Here is a 14833-nt window from a genome sequence, read left to right as displayed (position 1 = left end):
TCTTGTGCCTCAATTTCCTCTCTGTAAAAGAGTATAATAACACATGTTTACTTCTGTTCTATCTGGTGCATAACTTTAGGCAGAAATCCCCCAAAGACAGTCTTTAGACTGTGCAGTGGCTACCACAAAGGAACTCAGATCCCAAATGGAGCCTCTAGCACTAGCATAGAATTTGAAATGGGAGAAGAATAATTTATGAACCAGACAAGTTGGTTAATCATTGATAGCTGAATGATGCAGTGGAGTCATACATTTGACCAAATCTCATTCTCTTCATTGCAGCTCCCTTTTAACACTGATACACATTTCTTTTTTTACAGTCTGCAAAATTTATTATTAAAAACCATCTCACTAATGCTCCTTAAACTTGTGATGATAGAAAAGTGATGTTTGCATATATAAACACATTAATTTTCACTGATTGCTAAATGATCCGTTCAATTGCCCAAGATTAGTGACAACTAAAGTTTGCACATCCTATAAGGACAAAATTATGTTTATATAATTGACTGTATAGATTATTCACACAAACTGTAACTTTCCTGAGATAAAATGCCGCAATTTCATATTTTTTTGAACTGTCTGGAGAAACAACTTGTTCTTTTTTACACGTGTTATTGTCTCAGAAGTCACACAGAAACTTAGTTTTAAACTATTTAAAAACCCCAATGGAAATTATTATTTTGACTAATGTCTGTCTCATGCAGAAAATTAGAAATGGAAAAACACAGTTTATAAAAAGAACACTGTGTGCCATATCTAAAAACTAAAGTACTCTATTGGGAGACAGAAAAATAAGACATCTTCAAGAAATCTAACATTTCTTTTTCCAGTTACTAAAGCATGTATGTATATCTGCACACACTTATATGTATGTTTGGGTTTCATATTTATAAAAATGAGTCACAGCATATAGTGTGATTATATAATCAACACCCATTAAATGTGTGAAGGAGAAAGTGTGTCATATCTAGCTTCATTTACTTACATATAATATTGTTCATAATTAATTTTGGGTGAAATGTATACACTGTACTCCTAGAAGGCCAAGTGAACAGTGCAGAACACACAATGGTGTGAGTAGCTCATCTTCACATTATAAGTAGTGGACCTTGGCTTGGCAATGAAATCCTAGCTCAACAGAGAGGAGAGGGAATGGCTTTATCCTAATACCAAGGACTTGGTGACCCGAGAGTGTGCCCAGAGAGCCAGATTTACTCTAGGTTTTCCATCAGGAGGTTCTTTAAGTTGTGCAGAGTGAGCCTGAAGCATCTGACCACTTCACACCAAGGCTTCCCACCACTGACAGTGCTGGTGATCTTATTTTGCTGGACTGCCATCCAATATGGCTGATGGAAGCACAGCAGATACTGCAAAACGGACAGAAACCATACATCAGAGCAGGCCTTGGTGGAGCCGCTCTCATTCCTGTCCTGGAATGAAAGAGTAGGAAGAGAATTAGGGCAGGGTGCCCCGGACAGCCACACTTCCTGCGACAGGTGAACTGAGTCTGTGATAGAACCAAAGAGCTGAGCTTCGGTAAGGGATTTTTGGAACTGCAGGACTAATCAGCTAATGATTTGGGTGGCTCATTGTCTTGTATGAACAGTGGGTTTACCTTTATGGATTCCCCAGTTTAGGAATGGTTTTGATCAATCTTTCACAAAGTGTTAAGTTTTTGCTAGTTTCCTGCCAGCTCATGTGGGACAGCTTCACGTGTAGGTCAGCTAAGGTTTCTGCCCTTCTTACTGAGCTGATCAGCCTCAGGAGATCTGACTCAACCTTGAGATCTGTGGATTTTAGGTTCTGGGACACAGAAGTATAATATCATAGAAATATTGTTTGGAAGAGACTTCTGGAGTTTATAAGCCATGGGAACTCTGTCTCATGCTTCCAAGCTCCAAGAATGTAATTCAGCTGTAGCTCTTAATTCCTTATAACTGAGGAATCGGTAGGACTTCCTAGGAGTCACAGATAAGTTTAACTCTCAAATTCAATTTTGTTTTGAAATAAAATATTTGATTTCAAACAAAACGATTTTAGATTTTCTCTTTCATTGGAATAAAACAAATGCCTCATAATGGAATTAAATTTTTTTCAGGACTTTTGCATTTCCTTTGCAACAAAAATTCTTATTTTTCATTGCTCAGACACTCTTATGAAACCTGATCACTGGTGGGTTCAGTGGCACAGTTTATGTTCTTTCCATACATCGGATGCTTTTTGTAGCAAATGTAGCTTCTGCTGAGAGCAAGTAGAGTAAATGTCCTCCTCGTCAGACATTTTCAGTACTGGGCTGGTCACTGAATCACTGTTTTCACAGCAGTTTTTAAGTCATGCCACTTTCATGACTTTTAAACAGCTCTGCTTAACTTCACAAGAATGCTTATGATGATGATCTGTATCTCCCATATTCCTGATCTCTGATGTATCTCCAGCTAATACTTCCAGTCTTAAGGCACAGGACAGATATAACATGTTTCCATCCTTTGATAAGAACTGAAAAATGGGGAGCTAGTATTAGTGTGAGAGCACCAGAGACGCAGTCTTACTGTTACAGCAAAGCCACTTATATGATGGAGAGAGAGGATTGCTCAGGAGGCCTTGTGTCAGTTGTTTAACTTTTGTTACAAGATCATGCAATTTTGCAGCAAGATATACTTGACGACATTCAGGAGGAAGTCTTATACATTGCAGGTTTTCCACCGTCTATACAGTTCTTAATCTAAAGTGCAACAATACAGATATCTTATAAATTTTCAGATTGTCTAATTACTTACACAGTGCTTTATCTGCAGTGCACTTATTCTGAAAATGAAACATAGCACTGTATACTGTATTATTTCTGTCTTTTCAGAATTAATCTGAGCAGCTGTTTGAATTTTTATCTTTAATAAATTTGCACATGCCTGCATCATTATCGAATGACCTAAATTTTCTTCTTGCAGCCCACTGGTGAAACAGGTGGTATCCAACATAGATCATACATTTGGAAAGCAAGAATATACTTACAAGAGTACATGCATGAGAACTGACAAGAAATTGTATCAGAATGTGCATTTGTCAAAGTTCTTGTGTATTCTGATAAATATCAAGTTTTTAAAAGCACACCATACTTACTAACTAGTAGTACCAATAGTGGGAGATGGTCATGGGAGAAAATTTTACATGAAAAGGAGAAAACACTGTAATCTTCTACTAAGCAGAAAATTAGTTTTGTCCTTGTATTATTCTACTAGGCTGGCAAAACATCCTTAATTTATTTTGTATCTTTGAATATGCAAATGCTAAACAGAAGCTAACCTGTCAGAAAAAGGGCTTAGCTGATACACAGTATCTTTCAGCAAAGATAAATATTAAATTACAAAGGTGATTGGCATTTCCCTAGTGACATAGTAAAAGTTAAAGGACAAAAATGATAACAGGTCCCATTTTCAGTCCTCGCTTCCTCCAACTGAGAATCCTACATTATGGCTTCTGTTTGTACCAGAAGCCTTGTACTCATGTAGGCTTCTAAATGTAGCAAAATCCAAACACAACAATACGGTCACTACTAGCAGTATAAAAGCAGTATAATACTTTCATAAGAAACCATTATAAGAAACATAGATTTTTCCTTCTGAAACATCATCTTCTAGGAAAACTTGCTATTATAGCTATCACAGGTAGTTGAACAAATTCTATGTCCTCTTGATCTTCTCAAATAAATGAGATTCTACTCTTCGTGCACTTCTGTGTTGGTATCATCTCTGGCAAACATTAAAATTCTAAGAAAGCTTTCTGCAGTATTTCATTCTGTTACTGTAGCACTATTTTCATAAAATGATTAATCAAAAATACTAAGCTTAAAATGATAATATAAAAGGCAGCACTGAAAAAAATATAACATCCTATTCAAAATGAGGAGTTAAAAAACAAAAAAAATTGAATTTGTACTTCAACATGTTATGATCCTGAACTTTTCTCTTGCTGTTCTGTAGTGAAAATCTCTTATGATTCAGTATTCTGAACTCTACAGACATGAGTTATGTTTTCCTTCTTGGGTGTGTCTTGCTCAGACACTTGTGTCTCACCATGGTTATCAGTTCTGACTATCCTGGCTTCCAACCACTTTATACTGCACTTAGAGTGATATCCTACTGCAGAAGTCTAATATATAATATACTTCTATGCATTCACTGTGGAAAAATAGAAGCTTTCTTTTTCCAGCCTGTAAAATTTGATTTAAAATATAAGTCTTCTGTATAGAAAGTGTGTTTGCTCCCATGTAGGTAACTATAAAACAGAGAAGTTGAATATGCCCCTCAACCTGGTGAATGAAGAAATCTACGTTCATTCCATAGCAAATACTCTGTTTCCAAGGAAAAGGATGAATTTATTACTTTTCATCAACATTTCTTCCTTTCAAGAAAGGAGAGGAAGGAAAGAATCTGCCTACATGTTGGATATTGCGGGCTTCAGCCAACAGGTGGCGTTAAGGTGCAGTGCAATGTTCTCTTACAAAAAAATTATTAATTTATCAAAAACTATTTCAGCTGTGGTATGCCTGGTGCCCAGGGATACAAGAAGCACTGAAGGAAATGAAAAATACAATGCAGATTATCAAGGAATTCAAAGGTCCAGGGGGTTCTGGAGTATACACATAGACAATAATTCTGAGTTTAGACCGGAAAACTAAACAAGCAATTTATTTTTCAATCCACCATGCTGCTTAAGGTTATATATATTAAAGATATAAGGTTATATATATATATCAAAGAGTCCCAAGGTCTGGTAGCTAGCATGTATTTGTGCTGACATGAATCAACTGTTAGTTACACGTATACTATTATCTTAACCACACTTAGAATGATGCATATTTTTGACACACATATGTCACTTCAAAACACCTTTAATCAAAAAAGAAGACAAATATTTCCAAACCAAACAAATGAAGCCAGACATGTTTTGAAAACAAAATAAAACTATACTCACATTTAACACTGGTATGCAAACTCTTTGGTGCAGATGAATCAACAGCAGCTGTATTAACAACAAAAAAAAAAGGTTCAGTCCAGTGAAACAGTGACATCACAAATAATTTTACTAAAATGGATAAGGATGAAAACTGGCCATCTCAGTGTTGGATTCACTGTGAAAATGTGGTACCATTCTGCATAATGTCGGTGTTATTCATAATGCAAACAACCAACTCCTATTTTTTCCCTACTGATCTATACTATTTTCTCCATGCCATTATCTTGGCAAACAATCAGCTCTCATAAGCTACCTTAGCTTAATTGTAGCGAAGTGTGATGAAGTCAGTTGAGTTACACTGTATTACACCAACTGAGGATTTGACAGCCTGTCTTCAGCCAGGTAAAAGCTTAGGATAAGTGCCTCTGCTGTGCTGTTGCTGTTTCAGTCGCAAATCTGGACATTAATTTTGTGACTTTAGCCCTTCTTTACTTAGGTATGGAAATAAGAGCCAATAAAGCTAGCTTTACTAACTTTAATTTTCAAGTTAAGGAGAGCTGTATATATTTTGTATCCACATCTATTGCTACCCAGAAAGTTTGTATTTCAGGGCTGAATGGTACAGCAGCTATCAGTCAGGGGAAACAGTAAAGATGTGCTGTAACTGGGAGATTCAGGTTGTCCCTAAGCTCAAGGTCATCAGTTCTTTATCACCTTTCTAGCAATACAAGTTTTTTGATTATATGATTACATAGGCAGTTTTGCACACTGCATTTTCTGCTATTTGGTAATTCATTTTTCATTTTAAAAGGTTAAATCAGATGAGCTTCAAGGAACCAAGCCCCATCACTCTACTGCTGCACACCCTTCAGTAAGTCCATACAGAAGATGGTATGGACCTTGATGGAGCTGTATGCGTGATTCAGTATACCTGAGTATAGCTGCAGTATGTGGGGAAATACTATTTTTGACTGTTGAGGAAAAAGTAATCACTTAGGGGAAGTTCAATATTCCAGTTCCATTTGAAGGGCCCTGGCTACATATTCATCCAAGACATTGGGTGACTACTGCTAGATGTCACAGCAAATCTGAGCTTGTGCAAGTGCTCCAAATGATGTTTCAGACTTGCAGGGGTATTTGCCTTCTAGCTGCTGACTGGAGTGAGGCCGAATAGATTGTATTTCAAAAAGATTTGAGAATGTTTAGAAGGCTACTGGAGAAGGCCTTTAGACAAGCCTGATTAGATTTTTCAGAGGCACAAAATCCTATTATCTCCTCCAAGGATTTTTGGAGCATGTGGCAACTCCACTCTTCTGAGCATCAAGACATACAGAAGAGAACCTGGACATTTTATCATCCCTTGGAAGTGGGCCCTTGAGAACTGGTATCACAAAAATATCTGTGTGAGTATTTTATATGATGAGTAGAACATCTGTGTTAAACTTTCACTTTACAAGAGGATATCCTTGCAGTATTACAGCTTTTAACATTTCACTGAAAGTTTAGCCCCGCAAGGAAAACCTGTAAGGAATGATGAAGCATTATAATAAGTAGAGTATGTGTTCTAATATTACAAGTTCCTGCTCTAATATACTCCAAATCTAATTTTTGAGAACTATTACTTCAGACAGTGAAACACCTGAGAATTAGAAATTTTAGCTATTGGAAATTTTCATTAACAACCACTCTGAGAAAATCTTTCCAGCTTGACTGAATTCTGCTACAGACAAGAAAGACTGACATTTGAAAAAAGAAAATTGAAACCTTCTCAGAAACAAAGCACTTGGCTCCTTTTATGCCAAGAATTTCTTCTGTATATTTTCTTTTGATCTTTAAAATATAATAGATAAAAAGATTAAAAAACATCTTTGAGTTTTTTTCTTCCTTTTACTTTTGGAAGTCACTCTCAGACATCGCTAAACCAAGATGCCTGGCTTCACCAGTTGATAATAAAACAAGCTTCAATTATATTTATATCGACTATATTTATATATTGTATCTGTATATTTAAGAGCAAAGCACTAGGATTTGAGTTCTACAGTCCTAAGTGTTCACTGTTTCTGGGACATTAGTCATGCAAGAGCAGAAGTCACTTAAGTACAACTGTATACACCAGCAATCCAGCCACAAGCCCCAAAATGAGTGGGATGGTAATGAACTACAGCAAGCAGCATGCAACTTTTAAATGGTGATTCTGATACCATGATAAAATGATGCACTGGATTTGAGCCAGGTAGTTTAAGATAGAGCACTTGGCACTAGAAAGTGCTGAAAGGATTGGGCTCCTGGGAAAAGATGGTAGCAGCAGCAACTTGATCTATTGTTCAACAGGTATGTGCTATTATAAGGCTCACTGCATGTTATCAGTGAATTGTTTGTTTAGGAAGCCTGGGAGCCCAAGGACTTGCTGTAACGTAACTATGGCTATGGCCATTCACTCCAGTTTTTTCCATCTGCACCCGAAGCATCAGGAACTTTACATAGCTCCAGACAAGACTGGAGAATGGGTAGAGGAAATTTCTTAATCACAAGTTCTCTTCCTAGCAGTTTGCAGCTATTTACAGAAGAGACAGTGTTTGAAGATGTCTTTCAAAAATCACTTTGAGTTTGCATGCTAAGGGAATTTTCCTCTAGGTTATTTAGTACCATTCCTTTAACATTCCAGATTTCTAAAGCAGTACCCTCACTTCTATTCTTCCACAGGGTTCTCCCTATTAAACACACGCCTGGGCTAGCTCTAATTTTACCTTTCTTATTAGTCAAATGTCATACACATCTAAACACCAGGAAACCATTAATAAAATAAGGCAAGGAATTAATTAGTATTTCCCTTCCTGACAGGAATATATCATTCTGTGGAACAGTTTGACCCTGTAGGCTTTATGTCTCTCAACAGCTAGGATTGCTTTTCCCAAGACAAGGTTACAGTTCCAATCAAGTGTTCTACATACTTCCTCTTTTAGAACATACTATATTATGCTTCAATTTTAAATTCTGCTACACCTGTTGAGTTAATGAGCAGGAGAGCGGGGAAAGAAAGGAGAAGAAATTCAGCAGCCAGCCAAAAGTGAGGGCAACCAATGTACCTTGGACTATGATTTCATCTACCAGCTACATGGATATTGTCATCATTAAAGATTTTACATACCTTTGGCAGACATCAGTTGCTTGTAATGAGCAGCCATGTGATCTTGAATGATGTATTGATTTGAGAGTTTGCAGGAAGATCCAGGAGAAAAAGCTGCAAGAGGGGAAAAAACTTATTTCATTCAATGGACAAGAAATGTCACAGGCAATAATGGCTCTAAAAACATCTAATATTTATCCTCTCCTGCTTGCAGTAAAATGAAGTCAGTGTTCTTTCATTTCTTTCAAAAAGTATGATAGAACTAGGTAAAAACTGTATATGAATATCTTACAGCTTAGTAACACCAGACCTATTTCTACCACTCTATCATGAAAAAAAATGGACTGAATATAAACAAAGACGGAACTGGGTCCAGAAAAGAAGCTAGAATGTAGAACAGAAATGTATTACGCACAAGCTGAATATAACACTCCTCTAAATCTGTGACCTACAAGTCTTTGAAAATTGCGAGAAATTTGTCTCTATATCTGACTGAATTGTCTTTATATGAGTTCAGAGAGCTCATTAATCCAGCAAATAAATCAAGAAAAACATAGGCATTTATTTCTTTTAAAATTTAAACTGGTAGTGAGGCTGAGATACATCATTCTATTTCAACCTGTTTCTGAACAAAAATATCATTTCTGGATTCCTTCTTGAATCATCAGACAGGATTTGTAGATGGAAAGTTAGCAAATAATATTAAAAAATAAACAGAATAATGGAGACTAGAATCTAACTTGCTTTTGGCCTTTCATCCTCACAGGTAGGACAGTCCTTACACTGAGAAAGTCAGTCCATCTTATTAAGATTTGGCTTTGTGACAGAATGAAGTAAATGACTGATTGTTTCATCCTTCATGTCCCCAACATACAATTTTAGTTAATGCCTTAGTTTCAAACTCTATATTGAATTTTGAAAGAAGAGGAGGCATTGGACTGAGAGGCTGGGAATTATTACTTCTAACCTTGGTTCGGCTGCTTTCTTGCTGTGTTGTTTTTTCTTGTCTAAATCTCTTGCCTACCAAGTGGGAAAGTGCTACAAACTATTTTTCACTGCCAGAGAGTGTGACTGCATTCAATTTATTGTGTCATCCTTTGGACAAGCACAGTAAGAAGGAGTGGCACAAAAGACCTAATGCCACATTGCTTTGCTTTGTTTAGTATTAGGTAGCAACGTGTTCCTGCAAGTAGCTAAAGGTCTCCTGGAAGGGCATCAGCATGAAGACCGGCTTTCAACAGGCTGTCCAGGTGCAACATCACATCCCTGCATGATCAGCTGCAGAAAGATGGTGTTAACTCACCTCCTGGACCATCAGTTCTGACTGTTCATGGAACATGTAAGCACAGCCAGAGCGCTTACACCACCATGCAAACACGTGCAGAGTCATCAACAGAAATAATGACTGTTTGTTATAAAACAATGGAGAAAGTGCAAAATTCTGACCAAACTGCATTTCTCTTTTGTCACTATGAAATTTAGCATGAGTAGTACAGGTACGATAATGGGATCTGATATTTGAAGCAGACAAATATAAAGCTCATAAACTTTATAATTATGAGCATTTATGATGAGTCCAATTTCAATCAGTAAAACCACTCACAAATGTCAGTACCATACAAAAGAAATCAAATAGTTAAAATAGTTCTATTCTGTTTAAAAGATTTTATGTGCTTGAGACCAGGGGTAGTTATTTATCTCCCAAAACTTCAAAAACTTTTTTTTCATGAGTTTTGCCAATTCTTCTGTAAACTCCAGCTGGCAGAAGTAACCGGACCAAGCTCTTTAGTAAATATCCAGCAACATCCCTAGTTGGTGCAAAGTGTGGCAGCTCTGCTGAGTTCAAATAACAGCAATGCCCTAAATCACAACAATTAGAGAGTCTTGTCTCTCAGAAGAAGAAAATAATATTTTGGGAAATGCCCCAAATCCTTCCCTGATCTGCAATGACAGGCTGATTTCAATATATGCAGTGAAAAAGAGAGCATGACAGAACAATGTGATAATCCAAACAACGTCAGAGGATTAAAACTGGATGGAAAATCCATTTATAAAAAGAACATTCTTCTCAAAATGAATTACAGCCCTGAATTTGAAATGCTGAAGATATACAAGGCAGTAGTAGTTTAATTTAATTTTTTGTCTTTCATAAAATATAACTCTATCTTGGGTCCAGAAAATTACTAACATTGTGCAATAGACTACATTGTAGTTATTCCTATGTAAGAAAGAAAAAACAAGCTCTTTTCTTTGCCAGAGACTTTCTGTTGATCCTTGGCAAGTTATTTAGCCTCTTTCTGAGTCTCAATCTCTCCTCTGAAAACAGGACATAAGAACACATCTGTATCTCAAAGGAGATGTTGTGAGGATAAAAAACATTAAAATAAGGGGGTCATCTAAATACCACAAAAAAGACTGTAGAGAGAGTGGTCTTATTTGAGCTCACTGACAAGTTCCCACTTTTTAACAGATGTTCATTTTATTTTACATCTTTGCATAACATGTTAAAATGAGGGAAACTCGTAGAAATACCCTAGGAATTTTACTAGCCCTGTATGAGGCTTTGCTGAAACCATATGGGTCAAAGATATGTCAGTTCAAATTGAAACAGCCCTTTTGTGTGCTATACAGATAAGCAGATTTCTCAAGCTCACGTTTGAACAGAATCAAACTTCTAAATTTTCTGGTGTCCAATATAGGACTGACTTATATGTAACATTCAGCTAGTTGCTTTACTCAAGGCTTTCAACATTTAAGAATTTCAACATTTTCTGTGTGAGTGCAGATTTACCTACAGGAATTCTAATAGAAAGCTTCCTGCTCTGCTAAATCTTTCTATAACTTTGAGTACTATTGTATCTTCAAGATGTTGTTTACATCTTGCTTCTACATCTTGCTTTTACACACCAGGAGATATCTCCAGGAAACACAGATCCACGAATGAGCTATAAAGAACAATGACAACTCTCTCAACACTGACTCTTTTTATTTCCTATTTTGTAATGACTTCCCAGTAATTTATTATAGTCTTGAATGTATAGTTGTGTGACAACTAATTTACCTAGTTTCCACTGATTGAATTGCAACAGATTATTTCTGAAAATCATGTCTGGAGGATATATCATGTCCAGAGATATAATCTCATATCATAAATCCAGTAGTAGCAGTATTAAAGTTTGACTGATACACAACAACAGTGATAAAACATGTCTTTTCCATGTAGCTGAAAAACAAGAATATGCTTTGAAAAACACAAGAGGTGACTTTGCTCCTCACCAGACTGTTACTTGAAAGCCACTACTTCTGGCTTCTTATACAAGTCAAGAACATGTCAACTAGTTTACTTTTTAAAAGACAACTGTAACTGCAGTGTTGCTATACTGCAAATAGCTTATCTTCATACCATTACCAACTGCTTATTCCTAGAAGTGGAAATTTCACAACATGGTGGACAAAATTACATGTTTATATAATCAACATATAAAAATTATGTTTAGTGATAATCAACACCTCATCTACTGTGAGCCTCAGAAGCTTGAAAATATGAAATTCTTATCCACCTGTCACATTACTAGTAAATGGAAACCAGCTCTGCAATGTGCTTGGCTTTGCCTTTTGTAAATTGATAGAAGGGAAATATCCTCTAGCAAAGCAAGGAAACAGCTATCTAGTATTGTAAGCAGTAGTTCACAGTTATGGTCCTGCATCTGTTTGTTTGTATCCATCTTGTGTTTAGAGTCTAAATTTGGAGGGGAGAGGGACCACCTCTTCACTCTGTGTGTTTCATGCTTAGTAAGGTACAACATTTGCCCATGGCTATGGTCCCAGGTGCTCGCTTCAGTACAGATAATAAACAGAACCAATGAGACAATCTCTTAGTGGAGTGGCCTAGTCAATGCCTGACAAATGTGTTGTAGATCCTCTTTTTTGGTTCGTTCAGCTGCATAATTATCCCAAGCTGCTCTCCTACGGGTAAGTATTTCTCCATATTTTCAGCTAGAGGAAGCACTGGCAGGCATTGAGCTTTGGCTTCTGCTTTGAGCATCTAACAGAGGTGTGTCTCTGTTCCTGTTGCCTTCAGAGAATACATATATATCACTTTATACAGGTAACCAGCACAAAAGACTGCTGTGGTGGGAACACAGTAGCTGTCCTTGTCTCTGTCCTTCTGAGATCCTCTGACATGGTGAGGAGAGGAGGAAGGTAGGATAACACCCTGTGGGTCTTGAAATGCAGCACTTTACACTCAGAGAGTGAAATGCCTCTGACTGTGCCTGGACTTTGTACAAAAAGGACAAAAATGAGGGAGTTTTTCTGCCTGCTTCTAAGCAAGGACTGAAACTATATGGAACTGGAGAAGGCATGGTGGAACAGCATTTCTGAGAAGGGAAGTTTCAGGCAGCAGAACAACTTCTTAGTGGTTCTTCTACAGCTGCTTGGCAAAGATCCTGAACAGGAAAGCTGGTTGCCTGAATTAAGCAGATGAGATTTTTTGCAGTAACAGGTATTATAAGCACTTATCTGCTTTATATTGTTTCAATGATAAAATTTGTATCTGTAATAAATGCGTAAAATTTAAGCTGTGATTCCAACACTGGAGCATGCAGGCACCTCTCAAGTAATAATCTGAATACTTACGGCTACTTTTGAGACTCAAGTGTCCTCTGAAAGGCCCCATCATGGAATATGTAGGCACCATGGCTATCATGGCTACCCTTGGTAGGGAAAGAAAATGTCTTGGTTACATATTAAGGAAGTATTAGGAAGTATGATTAATCTATCTGCTGGCTCTGTGGAGAGTACAGAAGAGTCTTGACTCTTGTAATCCTTACTTTTGTTCTCACACACACATTTGAAGGCAACTCTTGGCTTTCAGAGGCATTGCCGCAACTTCACTAACCTTGTGTTATACAGCTATAACCAAAACTTACAGGGCAAAACTTTAGAAAGTGACTATGGGTTTCAGATCTCGATTTGGTGACAACTGAAAAAGAACCGTTTTTTCAGTGGGTGCATTCTCAATCTTTTCTGAAGTTCAGGCCCCACCATTGGTAACTTAGTTTTAGGCAAAATCACCTGTCTTGGACAGCCTTCTTAAGGATAAAAGATGCAGAGAATATCATAATAGTGTTCTCAGAAAACAAAAGCTAGAAAGGCTATGAGAAGTACTTTTTTAGATCAAATTCTGCCACCTTAAACCACAGGCTTAAAACAAACACACTTTGAAATAAATGAGCAAATTTTATTGCTTTTCCTCTGTGCTCATATTTCTAATTGTCATGTGTCCCTAAGTTAATAGAATCATCAAAAGGTCAGCTTTTTTTTTTTTATCTTACGAAAACATCCCTTTGTAGTCACAACAGGATATAGACACAGGAAGTTACCTCTCTCAGCTCCAAGGTAACACACCAAAACATTTGATTTTTTAATTTAGATATATTCCTTATATATTTTTATTCCTTTTTTTGGAAATTAGTAGAACAACCAGACCATACCTTCATATACTGGCTTAAGGCTTAAAAACCTAAAATTTTAGTTGCATGTCACTGTATATTACTAATAATCATTTGGACTTTTTAATTTCTTTTGAAATACAATATCTCTGGCTAAATCTTCACTTCTTTTGCCTTGTATTTTTTATGTCAACTATCTGTGAAAGACATGACATATAAGGATATCATACCGAAGAAAACTCTTAATAATGTGCAATTTTGGAACGGAGGGAAATTCTGAATCTTCTTGTGTCCAATCCTACCGTCTTTGCTCAACAATTACTACACCATGATTTCAAGTGGAAACACATCATGGGAAACTGCTCTGAGTGAGGACTAGATGAAAATGGAACAAACATATATCAAAAATTGTAATTGTTTGACCCTAATATATTTAATTTAGTATCTGCATGCAATGTGTAATACATGACTTAGGCAATAAACAATTGTTATGATTAAATACAGTCACAATAACAGCAGACCTTTAAGTAACTAGTCATCTGTGTGTGCATTTAATATACTTACTCATGCAATCATGTTGCTGTTGCTGTTTGAACTCTGGTGACTTCCTGAGGTCTCAATCAGCTCACTGTCCCAGGCTCTGTATAAATAAACAGTCAGTCAAAGAGTTTACAGTTTAAGTAGGCAACCCAGATAAACAGTAGGCGGGGAAAAAGCATTATCTTCATTTTAGAGGTTGAAAAAGAATTAAGCAAATTGTTCATTGTAACAAGATCAAGAAAGTTAGTGGCAGAGAAATGAATACTAGATTTCCTGAGTACCAGACCAATGCTTAAAACCACAGGACATTTTTCCTTCATATATCTTTATTTTAAAAATCTAATATGCAATATTTTCTTTCTCATGAGAAGAAACACTGTCTAGTTTCAGTAGTTGCAATCATTTGTGACTTAACAAGTCCTAAGAGCTTTTAGGAATGGTATGTTTCCCTTAGAAAGCCATACAAAAAGGAAATGATTTTGGCAAGAGGCACTCTTGAAAACCAGTGAGATAGATATTAATAAAACCTTTTGTATTCTAGTTTCAATGATTCATTGTGGGGATACAACACCAAACAGAGTCAGAGCCTATCCAAGGTGATGCCACTAGCAATACTCCAATTAACTTCAAGATCAGGCCTCGAATGATATTAGAACATCCTTTTCCATAACAGTTTCTGACAGTGAAACAACAGTGTCTGATGTACAGTCTCTAAATCAGAATGGTAGTCTCTTAAAAGCAATAATTTGACAATGCT

General features: G+C 36.6%; 1 pseudogene; it reads right to left on the bottom strand.

The window, feature by feature from the left end:
* The window catches only part of LOC106490436 (spermatogenesis-associated protein 7 homolog), a 40880-nt pseudogene extending 26733 nt beyond the window's left edge, over positions 1-14147 (bottom strand).
* Positions 14148-14833: the final 686 nt, after the last annotated feature.

Source organism: Apteryx mantelli, chromosome 3 (assembly GCF_036417845.1).
Source record: "Apteryx mantelli isolate bAptMan1 chromosome 3, bAptMan1.hap1, whole genome shotgun sequence".
NCBI lineage: Eukaryota > Metazoa > Chordata > Aves > Apterygiformes > Apterygidae > Apteryx > Apteryx mantelli.
The sequence above is the reverse complement of the archived record's forward strand: the minus strand, read 5'-3'. Positions and strand labels throughout refer to the sequence as shown.